We start from the raw sequence: 17,457 nt of genomic DNA on the forward strand, positions 1-17,457 counted from the left end.
ATTTCCATATATAAGTCATATGATTCTTTGATGCTCTCAAATCTCAATTTTTCGGATAGTTTAAATCCACTTGTTCTATTGAATCATGCAGCACCTGAGCAATAAAAAAAGCAACTTCTGAGCAGTAACATGTTCTTCTGTGTGCATCTGCGGTGTGAAGAAAGAGAACACGTTTTAGACGCATGAAATGAAATGAAAGGAGTGGTTTGTGGTTTGTGTTGTGACCGGAGGTCAGAGCAGCAGCGCCTCAGAGAATGTGTTCAGTAATACACTTCATATGAGCTGTAATTGAAAGCACATTAGACACCTGGTCTGGCTCCTATAACTCTTTCTCAGCCCAGCGCATGTAAACATGCATTTAGAACGGTGGAAACGATTTTTAAAAGTGCATCACGATTATCTGGGCCTCACACAAGAGCTGGAAATCATACGAACAAATCTCCTCTAACAGCTTCCTGAAGAGCAGCCTGTGCAGTATTCACCTTATTATACTTCAGTCAGGCAAAGAGACTCTTTCATTGCTCCTCTGTTATTTATCAGTAAATTCATTGCATTTTAGAATGACTTCATGCATTTATGAAGAGCCAAGTTGCATTTCTTTCTATATCACTTTATACAATACATACCGTTTAAAACAGCTCCACAGAAAATAACAGATTCAATGATGCAAACTTCAATTATGAATCTAATTCCATTTAATCTGTAAATCAGCTCTATAGAAGACAATAGAGCCATTATTCAGATCTATTCAGTTCAGTTTTGTTCTCATCTGAAAATATCAGTGTAATTAAATTGATAATATTTCTGAATGTTAATTGTCATTTAAGGAATGTATCCATAAATTATATGAAGTTGATCCAGTTATAAACAAAATATGTATTTTTTTATTAATAAATATATTGAATGCATGAATGAATGAATTAAAATGAGAAAAATTTGAAATTGTTTTGAAAAATAGATAAATTAAATAAGACAAAATATATATTTAAAATATAGAAACATTATTTATAAATTAAAAATTAGTCATCTGATAGTGTGCAATTAAACTGATGATATTTATGAATGTTAAATGTCTTTTAAGGAATGTATCCATAACAAATGTAATAAAGTGAATCCAGTTATAAATGAAAGATGTAAGCATTGCTTTTATTTTGTATTTAATAGAAATGACTGTAAATACAAGATGTAGAATTGGTCACACAAGACTTGGACATGTATTAAAAGGAGAAGAAATGCCTCTGTGATTTATTTTTATTTAGTATTATTATTATTACTATTTTTTTAATATATACATATGTCTTCCATGACTGTAAAACATTAATTAACATTTTATCAAAGGGTCTTTAAATGATAATAATATTTTTTTTACCTCACAAAATATAAAAATTTTAAATATTGTAGGTAATATTGTCAAATTATACAATTGAAGTTCTCTTATTCTTATTCTCGAGTTTCCCATAAATATAGTTTTTGATGCTGATATGGCGTAAAATGATCAATAATAAGTTGTCATTTAAGCCACAGACATCAGTAGAGTCTTGCAGCTCTTCTCTGCGCCCATCAGAGGAATGAGCCTCTGGATCCGTGCCATCATCTGCAGGTAAAGCAGCTCAATTATCACTAAACAGCTCAGGAGTTTGGCTTCAGGGGAGCAGATGCAGATCCATTGCCTAATACTCCACAAAACCTCTTTGGGCTTTCTCAACAAAAGGCACATCTGATTTTATCTGAGCCACTTTTGGACCATGCTTTTTGTATTTTTGTAATTCTGGTTGTGAATGATTTCATAACTGTGTTTTTAATGCTGATGGTCTGGTCATGTTTTCTGTGGCTCTGTTGGGTACTCTGGTAGTAGAAAAAAATTCATTAAAAATTGTTATTAATTGGCAAACAAAATTGCTTATAAAATTTTACAAGAATTTCATAAAACAATTGTATTATAAGAATTACATTATAAGAATTTTATATTAGAATTGAAAACTAATAGCATATGAAACTAATAAACTTAAATAGGTATGCATGTAATGCATTTGTCAGTAGTGCATAAATCAGTCAAAACATACATAAGGGTCATTCAAAAAGTCATGGCATTGTTTATTAAAAATATATATATATATATAAATTATATTTTTTAATCATATTTTCAAAATGCATTTATTCAAATGGCTTAGAATCAGTATAAATGTGTTAATTGTGAAAACAATTACATTCATTAATTCAAAAAGTATAAAATATGGCTGTGTAAGAAGCTAAATTCAATTAAATAAATGTATTAGTTTGAAAGATTTAATTTATCGATGATAAACACACAAACCTGGTTATTGTGTATTTAAAACACATTCAGTTTATTAGTACTATTACAGAAATCTGACCCGTTTGATTTATGACTGACTGACGCATGCATCACATTAAATTGATCAGTTTATATTAAAAACTGTGTTAATCCAAATGCATCTTATATTCAGGCCGAGATATTTTTGACTTGTTTATATAGGCTAAAGATGCAAGTGGTCTGATTGTCATTGAAGCATATTTGAACATCTTTAATTAAAAAGTTTTTGTACAGTTTAGAGCGGAGTAAATATTCTCCAGCCGGTTTATTTGTGAATTCTGTTTGTGTGTGAGTGATTCATTGTAAAGGACAGGTAATGTTGTTTATGTGGACGGGATGTTTTGGCCATTAAACGGCTCTGGTGCTTTAATCGAGGGCCGTCCCGTGAGGTTTGTCCAGGACCTCCAGGTTTATGCTCTTAATATCTGTAGCAGATCAGATGCTCGGCCAAAGCACTAAATGTCTGTCTGTTTGACTTGCTCTTTGCATGGTGGTTATTGTTTGTAGAGTCACATATTTGTTTTAGCAAGCGAAATGAATAACAGAATATCAGGACTGAGGATGTTCAGTTTTAGTCTGTCAGTCTGGAGTATGAAGTGAATATGTTTGATATCTGCTGATTAGCAATGAAAGAGGACATTTAGTTATTTCTCTCTGAAGATCTTTGTAATGCTCTCACATAGATTTCTGCTTTAAACCAGAACAAATGTGGGCCAGAAACAAATGGATGCAAAGATCAACAGCAGATTTTCCATCGGCAGTACACTTCATGAGTCAAGTATTGTTTCTGATTATCATAAAGCATTCAAGATTGGATTCTGCAGTGCAGTTGAGCAGCAGATTAATGGACAATAGGACCGATCTGTTGTGTTAGGAGTGTGCCGTATCTGTTTCCAGAATGCATTGTGTTTGTAAGGATTTGTGATTGATACCAGAGGGATAGTTCACCAAAAATGATCATTCTGTCATTTACTCACCATGCAAATATTTATGACTGACTTTCTTCCCTGAAAAGCAAAAGCTGCATGTAAAATATTTCAAATGAATAAAAATAAATATAGTATATTTTTTTCTTCGTCTTCTCAATGTTGCTTATTTTTATTATTATTATTATTATTATTGTTATTAAAATATTTTGTTTATTCAAAAGCTGGATTAAGCTGTTGAATATTTAAATGAATATTTAATAATACTTAAAATAATAGAATAAAAATATAATATAATATTATTTCAATTATTAATAATTGCATTAAAATTATTTTCTTATTCTTCCTCTTCTTAATATTAATAGTAATCAAGAATAAAATATAACAGTAATAACATTTTAATAATGATGATTATTATTATTTTTATTAATATCTTCTTATTATTAATAATATTGCATTTTCTGTATAATTAATTAAATTCAAACATGATGTAATCCTTCTAAAGGCACCATATTTGATATTTGAGGGGCTTCAGTGGATTATATGACTTCAAAAGACTTACAGAGCACAAGTCATATAGAATATTATTATATCTCATGTATTTCTGATTTTATTTTATTTTTTTTACTTGACAGAATTTTTCACTTTCGTGTTCCACATAAAGTCTTGAAAATGCATTCAAAAGTTGTCCAAGACACCTTTTTTTTTTAATGGAACATGAAAGATGATGACAGAATTGCTGCTTTTTTTCATTTTTGGACAAATTATTATTTTATTCTTTCTAATTGTTAGGATCAGACAGCAGAGCTTGTCTTTCACTCTTCAGTCTTATCTGTGGGCTTACAGTCTGAGACGCATCCGTCCCCCAGCTCTGATGGTTTTTCAGGGGTTTTGTGAGTGTGCCAGGACCTGGTTATGGTCAATGTGTCATGAAAACGAGCCAAACCGACTCTGCTTTCACCATTCAGACGCTGTGTCATGAGGGAGCGATGCCGAGCACAGAGACACCTGAGTTCACAAAGAACCAGCGCTTGACGCTTGTCCAGCCAGAATAATGTCTAGATGAGTTTTTCTTCATCAGGTTTGTAGAAATGTGTCTCTGCATCAGTGTCTCAGCAATGGATGCTCTGCAGTGAATGGGTGCCGTCAGAATGAGAGTCCAAACAGCTGATAAAAACATCACAATAATCCACATCACTCCAGTCCATCAGTTAACATCTGGAGAAGACAAAAGATGAAACTAATCCATCATTAAGACAGTTTCAACTAAAATATGAGTCCATAATCCATAATATCGCTTCCTCCAGTGAAAAAGTGTTCTGGTCTGAATCAGGAGAGAAATCTGCACAGATCAAGCAGCGTTTACAAGCCAAAACAGCTCTAAACAAATATGTGGCTGGATTTTGATGTGAGAGACAACAGGAGATGCACTTTTTCACTGGAGGAAGAGTTATTATGGATTATGGACTCATATCTTAGTTAAAAAAGTCTTAATGATAGAGAGAGCATCCATTGCTGAGCAATTCATCCCACTTTTTTTCCTGCTGAAACATCTGCAAATTATGTGTTATAAGGTGTTTATCTGTTATTATGACTGTGTGTATTTGAGTTACAGAGAAGGAAAAGTGTCTCTGTTCATCACACACTTTCAATCCTGTTGTGTTTTCAGCTTGTGTTTGCTTTGCTGGTTTGTGTTGTGTTGTGCAGCCCCAGGTTACTGTCAGGATCTGACAGAGACTTGAAGAGCAGAAACTAAGACATAAATGGACACAAGGATGTCTGTATTATTTTCAGAGGCAGTGAAATGAATAGCAGTGTGTGGGTGCGGTTATGAGGAGAAAAGACAGCCGTCTGCCCTAATAATCACTGACAGAATCCACAGACTCTTTAGATGAAGAGTCTCATAACAAATAAAATACTCACACTGTCAAGAAACAATGCACTTTTTTGCTCTTTATCAGCATGGATCAGTTACCACATCAAAGTGTTACTGCATGAAGCAATGAAACCAGAGACTCTTCTGTCAATGAAATCTGATCACAAGTGGTCAGGAGACACACGGCACCTTAAATAAACGTTTAATGGTTGTGTGTGTGTGTGTGTGTGTGTGTGTGTGCATGTAACTCAGTCCTGAGGCACAATGTAGAACTATCTCTGTGTTTTGGATGAGCTTTACTCAAGAAGAAGAGGAGAAATATTTCCTGTACAAATCATGAAAGCTACATGAGGAAAACCAGGCAAAAGTGTGTCATATTCACCCGAAGATGAAGAGTATGATGTCATGAGTCACATATGACAAATTGCACACATATGATCTCAAGATGACTGCACGAACAAAGATGACCTCAACTAAATGGAAATGGTCCAGAAGAAGAGATGTGGATCTGATATGCATCAATAGGGGACCTTCTCTGTGCTCAAAAAGCACTAATGTACTCAAACTCATCAACCTCTTGGATGGCCTGAGGGTGTTTCTTCATAGGAACAGATTTGTAGAAATGTGTCTCTGCATCAGTGTCTCAGCAATGGATGCTCTGCAGTGAATGGGTGCCGTCAGAATGAGAGTCCAAACAGCTGATAAAAACATCACAATAATCCACACCACTCCAGTCCATCCGTTAACATCTGGAGAAGACAAAAGCTGAAGCAAATCCAGCATTCGAGACATTCATTTACAGCACATTTTTATTTTGGTTTGCACTATTCCTGTAATGTTAGTTAGTTAATGTATGTATTACCATTAACTAATGGGGACTTATTGTATAGTCTTACCATTTAACTTTTTTAAATGCGGTCTGTTTTATTTAAAAAATGCATTTGAGATTGTCTCTTTCATTTTTATAAGGTAGCTAAGCACAAGCACAAGCATGTTTCCCTCATTGCAAGTGTTTGCACTTATTACACTACTTGGTCTTGTTTCAGTCTGCGCGTGTGGTGCATGTAACAACACCCTAAATCATCTGCACACTTACTTGAGAAGCACATGGGAATTTATTTCTTGCATTTCTCAACATGTCACTGCATAAAGAGGTGTGTTGTGCGTTGACGTTTCCTCCCGTTTAGCTGTATTGCAGGTCAGTAATGTGTCTCTGGTCTTCTGCTGCAGATGTTCTCATGCTCTCGTGGGATCTGGGATCTCTCAGCGGCGCTGGCAGGGCTTCATCGAGGCCGCTGGTGTCCTCAGCATGTGGCGTCAGTTGTGCCGTTTGACCTTGTGAAGGTCGCCAAACCCCCTTGTGCTGCCAGCGTTCATTGCTTTCAGGCTTTGCTTCTCCTGTGCTCAATCCGATGGCGTCAGCAGCCTTGGGAAAAACTAGCAAACTTTAGCATGCTTTTTAAAAAAAGAGTACTTATTATGGAAATAACATAATATACTTAAGTGTGAACTGAATGTAATGTTTTCAGACACTTAACTGCATGCTATTCACAATTAAATGAAAATGCATTATAGTTTACATTTATATTAAATGCAGTTAGTTGGATTTAGTGCTTTTTTGACCCATTTTTATATGCAATTTCATATTGCCTCTAATGCCTTTGAAATATGGTTAAAGTACTGCTGAATATACTGACAAGCATTTATGATAAACTACAATATACTTGTATGTAATTTCTTTTGAATCTTGTATGTCATTTAAATATATTCATGGTTGCACATTTACTTGCGATTTAGTACATTTAAAATATACGTACTGTAGATGTAATATTGAATAATACACCAAAGTTCAAGTGCTTTACATGTGCTTTAGTGTGTTAGTCAACATATCAAAATAAGTGCTTCTTTAAAGCACCACAAAAGATTAAAACATAATGATTAAAAATGTACTTTAGGAAACTGTTATTTGACATTACAAAGTTCACTATTTAAAAGTGTACTTAAGTGTGTTAAGAAACACATGAAAGTGTTCTCTAAGTACACTTAAGTGGTCTTTTATTTCAGTAATATTATATTATCATTAAGTCAGAGGAACTTGTGTCATAAACACAAATCTTCAAGTTAATTACTCAGTTATTTAATTACATTTTTAAAGAAATAATAACCGTTTAATTTACACACAACATTAAGTTGCATTATTATGTCAACAGAACCCATCAAAATGATGTTTGCAACTTAAACGGTTTAATTAAATCAATAAATAAGAGATTATTATATTTTTTTATCCGCTTGTATAAAGTGTGTGTCTCTGTCGAGGCGAGTTGATAAAGGCCAGCGCTCCGTCAGCCTCATTATTACCAGCGCAACTCTGTTTCCGCTCAAGTTCAAGGCCTGATGATTGATGAGAATAATCACCTCAGCACTGATAGTTAATTAACACCACGTGTTCATTATCTGTCAGACCTCACATCCTGGTGCTATTTAGCAATTTTCTGTTGTCAAAGGTATGAAAGGTTTGAGAATCCTTTGCTGTCTAGCAGCTGCTTCCCATTTAGTCCCAATTAAATCACGGAGCTTGTGTTCCTGTCAGAGGAGAGAAGCAGTTTGGTTTTCTGTGGCCAACTAGGTCATCATAGCATAATATCCACATACAATAAACTTTTACAGACCTTTTAGATGTTGAGCATCCCTTTAATAGATTAACATTTTCAAACTAAATTTTCTTCAATCAAAACCATTACGAACAGTCCCACTATTCTGAATCACCGTTGAATATCTGGTGGAAATTACATTTAAAATATTTCTTAAATATAACAGCTTCTGTCTTTTGAAGGCTAATTTTATGTCCTAATTGCACACAAAGTCTGGGACTGGTTCAAAACAATAAAATAAAATAAATGACAATGCATTATACTTTAATTTGAAATTGAATGCAAATATTATAACTTTTAGAGTGCTGTTTTTGACACTGAAGTAGTAGAAATTATATGTAATTTCATATTAACATCTATTGCTTTTGAAATATGGTTAGGAATGTATAGGAAAGCATTTATGGTAAACTAAACTGTATTTTAATGTTATTTCTCATGTATTTTAATGCTTTTGTAATTGCATGTTTGTAATGAAGTTGCAATTTAGTACAAAATATATTTATTGCATTTACAATATACATTTTATATAAATATATTTATATAATTACTGTATATGTTATATTTAATATGTAATATAATACAATAATATTATATGATGTTTTAATATTATATTACATGAAGATGTAATATACTTCACACATGCTTTAATATGTTAGTCAACACATCAAAATAAAAGAATAAAATCAAAAACACATAAAAGTCTTTTGAATGGTGAAGGCATGTGCAACAGTTTCTTCCCCTAATATAAGAAGAACAATTGAAATCTGTTATGTTAACAGTGAAGAAACAGACCTTTCAGAAATTTGTGAACTATAATTGTTAATATAATAGTGAAGTTGTGTTGCTGCTGATGGTTTTGTGTCTCTCAGGTCTCTGTTTTTGGCAGGAGCGACGCTCAGACATTCCTCTCGACTCAGACTAATCTACTGCAGAACCCCAGAGTAAATATTTATCTGTCATTTCACTGCAGCATCTCAAAATCCCCCTCGTTCAGTCTGTGCGCTTTATGAATGTTTGTCTGTCCGTTTTTAATGTTTATTCACCACCTGCTCAACAGGGATGATGACAGTAAAGTGTTTCTAAATCAAACCTGTTTTGATTTCTGTTGAGGACGGTTGGTGTTGCTTATTATTGAGAGATTCCATCAATTCCTGAATTTAGCATTTAGGATGAGAATTTAGTCCTGTGTGTGTGCTGGCAGTTCACAGCATCTTCTACATCTGAACCACAGGAAAAGAGTACAGTCATAGTTCAGTTTGATTTTAAAGTACCGAGATTAATACTGTAATAATAGAACAGTGAAAAAACCCTCAGAATCTCACACAATGTCTGTAGACTTCATTTACGTTTATGCATTTTACATTTGTGCATTTAGCAGTCACCTTTATCCAATACAACTAACAGAGCTAACAATATTCATATACAATGCCATGTTTAGGGCCCTGTGATTTCCACAAGGAGGAAAAATAAAATAATAATAATAAATTAAGTTGATTTATGAACTCAATTGATTAGATTTTGTGATCGTAAAAATGTAGATTAATTAAGATGGAATCCAGAAAATTCCAATTCAAAAATTTTAAAAAACTTAATCTGGAAAAATTGAAATAGGAATTTGGAAAATAATAAAACTGATTGCATAGGGCTCTATAACATCATGTTTATTAGAATACTAGATAAAAAAAGGAGGAGAAATGCATTGCTTTTTATTGCATTTGTATTGTTGCTGAGTGGATAAATGCTGGTAGAATAGTTGTCTTCAGCTGATTCCTGAACGTTGTGAAGTTTGAAGCTTGGCAGCTCTGTTCACCAGAGAGGAGCAGAAAGGGTGAAGGGTCTGGATCGTGGCTTTGTGGCTTGTTCTGAAGGAACAGCAAAGAGTTGCACGATCAGAAGTTCTGTCCATCCAGAACTAAATTTCAGTCATAACTAGTGGATACCTAGTTCAGTAGAGGATGTGTGGTCTGTCTGAGTAATATTGAGTAAGTAATGAATAAGTAATATATATAATTATGTATAAAGACTTCAGGTAAAGTGTTTAGATATTTGGCACCAAAACAGTAATAATTAACTTTTATATGACCTTTCCTCTTGCTGCAGTGTGTTTTTCTTCTGAAAGTCGCCGTGTGTTTTCATCAGGATATTAGTACAGAACAATTTTCATCTAAAAAGATCAGGACTGTTTGATTCCTTTACAGTTTGATTATTGGCTGAACCTGCTGAACTTCTCCAGGCTCCTCAGAAGGACCTCAGGGGAGCGGCAGATCTTAAACTAGGCCAGCCAACACCGAGCGAGCGGCTGACGACACGAGATGATGATCATGAGTCAAACTGCAAGGTCAGCTGTGCTGCACACCCTTCTCAGTGAACACGCAATCTCCCAGAACTGTGAACTCAATTACACCCAAACTGACCTCAAACACACACGTTTAACCCTAACCCATATAGGGACACTTCACATGAAATGAAAATGACTCACCCTCATTCCCTTTCAATGGTTTTCTGGGCATGTTTTGCTGCCAGGATCAGGAAATTTTGTGACAGTTTCTCAATGCAGCATTGGACTGGATTACTATGATCCTGATACAAATGTTTCAAATTTACCAAATCTGGATTGTAGAGAGCTCTAAATGAGACTACATACAGTACTGAAATATGGGGGACTGGCTATATAAAGAGCATCAGGTGCTGGGTCTCTGTATATTTGAAGAAACATAAAACAACAAACAGTCTCTTCCATTTTCAGTTTCTTTTAAAGAATAATTATCAAATTATATATTTATTCCAGTCATCAGCTTTAAACCACTCAAAAGGTGTTTCTAACAACTTCATCACTTTTTGCCCTTTTTGCACGTGCACAACCAGTCAAACGTTTTGAATAATTGTTTTTTTGGTTATTATTGTTTCTGAAAGATGTCTTTTCTGCTCACCAAGGCTGTATTTATTTGATAAAAAAATACAGTAAAAGTAGTAATATTGGGAAATAGTATTACAATTTCAAATAACGGGTTTCTTTTTGAATATATTTTAAAATGTAATTTATTTAGAGCATATTAGAAACAATTTCTGAAGGATCATGTGACACTGAAGACTGCAGTAATGATGCAGAAAAAATTTTGCATCACAGGAAGAAATGATATTTTGCAGTATATTTACATGGAAAACATTTATTTTAAAGCACAATAATATTTCACTTGCTGTTTTTCTGAACTTTTAATCAAATAAATGCAACCTTGGTGAGCAGAAGAGGATTTATTCAAAAACATTGAAAATATTTAATTATCGTAAACGTTTGGCTTGTTGTGTACATGAAAATCTTTTTGTTTTTCCTTTACTGAAAGGCCATATAGATAACCTTCTACTTTATCACTGCAGTGGTTAAACTAAGTTGAAATGTGTATGCAAAAAAAATAAATACATAAATAAAATAAAATAAATGCTGGGATCCTTTTTAAAAAGCTTTGAGCAACACATACTGAAGGTTTGATCCAGATAAAAAACAAAACTGAATTGCATGATCTAATCCAACTTCATAATTCTTTTTGTTTTCTTTTGAACAGCCCATTTTTATGATTTGATCCAATCTGATAGCAGAAATTGAATTAAATTTATTTTGAACAACTGGGCTGTGATGCTTTGCATGTTTGAGGATCTGTTTTCCATGATGTTTACTGCACCAGAAAGCTTTGTTTTCTCTCTTTCTTTCTTTTCCAGTCTTAAATGAATTTAAATGTCAGTCTGTTCCTCACGCACAACATATGACTTGGAATATATACTGTAAAAAAAATATTTTTCAGAAATAAGTAGTAGAGTATGTTTGACAGTCTTTCTTCAAAATTATATGTTTAATACGGTTGCTTGTTTGTTTGTTTGTTTTTTTGTGTGAAAAGTAAATCCAACACAATTTTTTCAGTGTAGTTTACGAATCATATATGAGCTAGTGTTAAAATACCTTTTATAGTGCTTTTCCCTTTTTTAAAGCTTGATCAGTATAAATCTCCATCCACATTTGTTGCATGGAGCAGAAATCTGAAACGTTCTGCCTAAAACCGGATGATTTGAGAGAATTCAGTAAGTTTAAAGTCTGTAAGCCATGTTGTCTAGTGTGTTGGTCAATGAGTTTCAGATGCTGTTGACTCTTGGCTGCTTTTATCTTTTGCAGGTCGTATGGTTTATGTGCATCAACATGCTCCCATAAACCCCGTCTTTAGCTTTGAGTTTAGGGTTTGGACTGGAGTTTGAGGTCAAATAAAAAAAACAGATGCATTCTATGGTACATTCTTTTAATTTACAGGTCTGTGTCTTTGCTATTCTCTTTCATGCACATAAGGCCAGACCTTGTAATGATCTTGCAATCCATATTTAATTGTTTCATTGTTTATTAAAGAAACAGTTCACCCAGTAATGAAGGTTTGCTGAAAATGTGCATCACAATAATCCACACCACTCCAGTCCATCAGTTAACATCTGGAGAAGACAAAAGCTGAAACACATCCATCATTAAGACGTTTTTAACTAAAATATCCGTAATCCATAATAACTCTTCCTCCAGTGAAAAAGTGCATCTCCTGTTGTCTCTCACATCAAAATCCAGCCACATATTTGTTTAGCGCTGTTTTGTCTTGTAAACGCTGCTTGATCTGCAGATTTCTCTCCTGATTCAGACCAGAACACTTTTTCACTGGAGGAAGAGTTATTATGGATTATGGACTCTTATTTTAGTTAAAAACGTCTTAATGATGGATGTGTTTCAGCTTTTGTGTTCTCCAGATGTTAACGGATGGACTGGAGTGGTGTGGATTATTGAGATGTTTTTATCAGCTGTTTAGACTCTCATTCTGACGGCACCCATTCACTGCAGAGCATCCATTGCTGAGACACTGATGCAGAGACACATTTCTCCAAACCTGATGAAGAAACAAATTTAACTACATCTTGGATGAACTGAGGATGAGCACATAGGCTATTAGTTTTTGGGTGAACTATTCCTTTAATGGACTCTTAAAGCTGAATATTCATCATTGATCTGCTGCTGAGCTTCTGTTGTTGATCTAACAGACTGAACAGTTCACTGCTGATTATAAAATCATCTGCCTCTGTTGGACATCAGAGCAGATTTTTGTGCTCCACAGATGCAGCTGTTTTGGACTCGCTCATTAGCAGGTGTCTGGGATCTCAACACGACTTACAGAATGAACTCTAAACGAACTTTAATGGTTGATTCGGTCTCGTGATCAAAACATCACTAACTCAAAACTGACAGATAATATTGTTATGTGTTGATTTATGTCTGATATGAAGAGCCAGTCTTGAATTATTGCTTTATTTCTGCTGTTTATATGCTGCAGTGAAAGAGCAGATTATCAGGGAATAATGACTTATTTGAGTCTGTTTCTCATGCAGAGCATCCTGTGAGCTGGAATATAATGATTTATGATGCTTTTTGTTCTTCTGCTCAAGTCTTCCAGTGAAGGATGATAATCATACAGGTTTGGATCAACACAAGCGTGAGATTTTCACTGGATCTTTAAATGAATGCAGTGCATTTCTCCCTTGAGAATGAATGGCTTGGTAATTTATTAAAGTAATAAATAAAGTTATTTGACCTGTGAACACTAGGTAACACAAGTTAATGATAATATCTAGGGTTATTATCATTAACTAAACCGAAAACCATTTAAATAAAAATTCATTATTTCAAAAATATGAAATAAAATAAAATATTGAAAAACCTAAACTTATTTTATTTCAGCTAGTTGCCAAGGCAACATTTCTCATTTCTGTTTAGTTTAAACCATATTTGTTTTACTTGAAGTAAAATTTACTGAAATACATTTTTAAAAAATGTAAGAACTTTCTAATAATAATTTATTATGTAATCAAAATTTCCTTTTAACTTGAAGTACTATAAGAACTAAAACTGAATGTAAACTAAAGCTAATAACATCTATATATATAAATAAATAAACTAATGTAGCGCTTATGCATACTAATATATATATATATTAGTAAGCTCTACAAGAGTTTATGTATTTATATTTGCAAATTATTTTTAATATATTAGTTTTAGTTTAGATTTAGTTTTACTTTATTTTAGTTTTATTTAAATGTTTTGGTATACTCTCTCTCTCTCTGTGTGTGTTTGTGTGTGTGTGTGTAATAAAAATGGCAAAAATTCACAACAAAAGTACATTAAATTTTAAACACCTAACACATAAAAACACAAAAACAAAATTTTAAAATAAAATTCAAAATATTACCAAAAAACGTGTCTATTTATTTTACTCAAGATTATGCTTGAATTTTTTATAATTTAGAATCTTTACATGTACAAATTCTCTAAAACTAAGACTAATTTGATAAAGAAAGCTTTGTCTCATTTGAAAACCAATGCCTTTTCTCTTGTTCATAACCATTATAGAAATTATGGTTATAGAAATATCAGTCTGTTTTCTGTTTGCAGATATTAGTTGAAGCGGTCAAATTTTTTTTTATTAAGAATCCATCCGTGTTTTAATATCATATTATGAATTAATAGGATTCAAGTGTCTCATTTGAGAAAGAAAAACAACAAACCGTCTCAGTAATGATATTAATATGGTCTGCAGCTCATTAGTTTTTATTAGTTGGAGATCTCTGTGAATTTCCTCCAGCTCTTCTGAGAAGATGTTGGCCATCTGCAGGTTTCATCTGCTCTGCCAATGAGACGCACGCTTCAGAAATATCATTCAATATCAGCTGTAAAACTATTCAACATAAACAGAAGTAAATGACCCTACAGGTCAAACAGGATCGGATATCAACACACACATCTCATTCAGTGTGAGCCTCCTGAGCAAATATAATAGGATTTTCACTAATCGGATATTTAAAGGCTGTGCATTTAGCATTATTTTATATTTCTTATGCACAATGTGAACCAACTACATGGCTTATTGCTATTATAAAATCCAAAAACAGTAAAATAATAAAATGCAACAATGCTTGATAAACAAGGTTCCAGCATGAACAGATAGTTTATGTTGAAATTAACATTAACCAAAGATATACATGTTTTATAAGTCATTTTCATTCTCTGTTCATGTTATTAAATAATTATATAATTATTATTAAACTATTACTGCAATAAATGTATGGGCTTATTTTAGTATGTTAGTTACATAATGAATTAACTAATGTTAACAAATGTGACCTTGTTTCTAAAATGTCAAATTGTCATAATCTGGGTATGCAATTATTTCAATGTAGTTTTTTTTATTTTTTATTATGTGGCTTATAACTTTACGAGAAGTTTGAATTGCTAGATACAAACTTAGTAATTTAGAGAAACAAATTCAGAATTGTGAGAAAGTCATTTTTTAAAAGTTATAAAGTTATATTTATAGATAGTTATTTTTTTATTTATTCTGTGGCCAAAAAAAATAAATAATAAAAAATGAATTCCTACATTTTAACTCTGAATTGTGAGTCCAATTTGTTAGATAAAAAGTCACAATTATCTTTATTTTTTTTTTTTTTAATTCCACAGAGGAAGCAAACTTATACTTATACTTATATAACATAATTTATATATAATATGTGACTATAAAACATTATATGACTATAAAATGTGAATTCCTTGAATCTCAATTGCTAATTAAGGTACTTATGAAGAAAATGTATTGTGCAACTCTTCATAAAGTAAGCTGCATTGCAAAGGAATTATTTGCCAGGAAAATTATTGCAAAAAATAAAAATAATACAAAGGGCTTGTGTATTAGTTCAGTGCTCTGCAGTGATTTTACACAGCTCTGTTGTTGTTGTTGTGTAAAATAGGCAATAAAAGCAGCAGTCCAAGGTATTTTTAACCCAGTGAATCAGGACCAGGACCACCTAGAACCGTTCACTGAACCGCTGACTAAACAATCACTGCCTCACTTTACACACAGTAAATCAAGCTTTGCATGCATCAGTACAGTACGTACTTTAATACCACCTTCCGTTTGAAGAGATTAGAATGCTTTTTGTGTTTGAAACAAATAGTGACAAATAGTTCATTCTTTGGCACAATTATTTATAGTAAAGAATGGTCTCGGATTGCAGATGGTCAGGAGACTCTTAAAATAGACTGCGGTGTAATCATGACTTTAAAAGACACTGTTGCTAACTTGAATCAAGTAATTAGCTATGCATACTGATGTCTTAAATTAATATATTTGTTTTTATGCATGAAAACAAAATTGCTTGTTTGAGTATTATAATCCAGTGCAATTGCCTTAAAACAAATGCCAAAATTCCTCAAAATGAATAATAAATGCATTGCTTATTGTTAGTTATTCAATGCATTAATTAGCATTAACCAATATGACCTTATTTCTAAAGTGCTACCTTCAAATGATCATAAAACAAATCTAATTGTGTTTGATTTTATGCATGAAATTGTTTCCGATTATGATCCAATGCAATTGCCTTAAAACAAACTCCACGATAAGATGTTTCTGCTCAGTCTGTGTCTGTTGTTTAATTGATTGTGTTTCAGGAGCAGAAGCAGTAGATGGGTGTTTCGTCTCTGAGCAGCTGTGTTCAGAGGAGGGCCGCTGATCTGAGGGGGTTTCTCTCCTGTAGCTCCTCCTTACTCAGGCTTGGGTTTCACAATCGCTTTTCTCCAGCTCTACTCTGAGTTCCTGTGCAGACACTGAAGCACCTCACAGGATCCTCATGGAGTTTATTTATCACATGAGGCTTTGAAAAAGAAACCTGTTTTTCTCTGCTTTGATATTCAGTGCTTTTTTTTTTGTTTTTTACTTGCTGCTGTTTAGTTCTGTTGCATTTATCAAGTTTATGAAAAGCGGGCGAACATTTATAAAAGAATGCTGTGATATTTTATTCTGGTGGATTCTGTGTGAAGCTGATCTAAGCGAGATCTGCTTGAAGGAAATGAAGGCTCGAAAGGCAGTCATTCACAAGAACATCGAGGTGAGATTAATTTCATTCTGTTTCAGTTTCTAAGAATTCATGGCTCAGTGGATTTAAGTGAAAACTTAACATTAAAGCATTATCATAACATCAAATTTGTAATGTTGTTCTCTTGGTTCTGTTGTTGTACTGCATATATACTGTATAAATAATATTTTAAATATTTATTTATCATTACATTTTATATGTTTATTCATAAATACAATTAATTTAATTTATTACAAAAAATGTTACATCTAAAGTAATTGGTTTTATTCAAAATATTTTAAATATTATTTAATATTGCTGAATCAATTGCTTAAATGCATTAATTTATACCAACAAAAATTATTTTTTTAAGGGTTAAATCAGGTAAAACAGCTCTGTAAGGTAACAATTTTCTATAGATACTAGCCTATTCTATATATTTCTATATGCAGTACAACAACAGTATATACTAAATTATTGTGGAATCATGCATTCAGTCTTTAATCGTTGATGACTGTTGGGCTCTTTTATTTGGCTTCACGCTGGCTTAATTTAATTCCTAATGAAATTTTAAAACGAGATATCCTTAAGGAATGCAAAAGGAATTCTATCATAGTTTGAAACTAATCCTGAAGAGCTTGAGAAGTCAAACAGGATCCTGCCGAATGAACTGTGCAGAAAAATAAACTGAAGATACTTCAGTTTATCCAGCAGGATTGTGTTTGATTCCATAGATGTTACAAATTATGA

Source organism: Barbus barbus (assembly GCF_936440315.1).
Source record: "Barbus barbus genome assembly, chromosome: 10".
Classification (NCBI taxonomy): domain Eukaryota; kingdom Metazoa; phylum Chordata; class Actinopteri; order Cypriniformes; family Cyprinidae; genus Barbus; species Barbus barbus.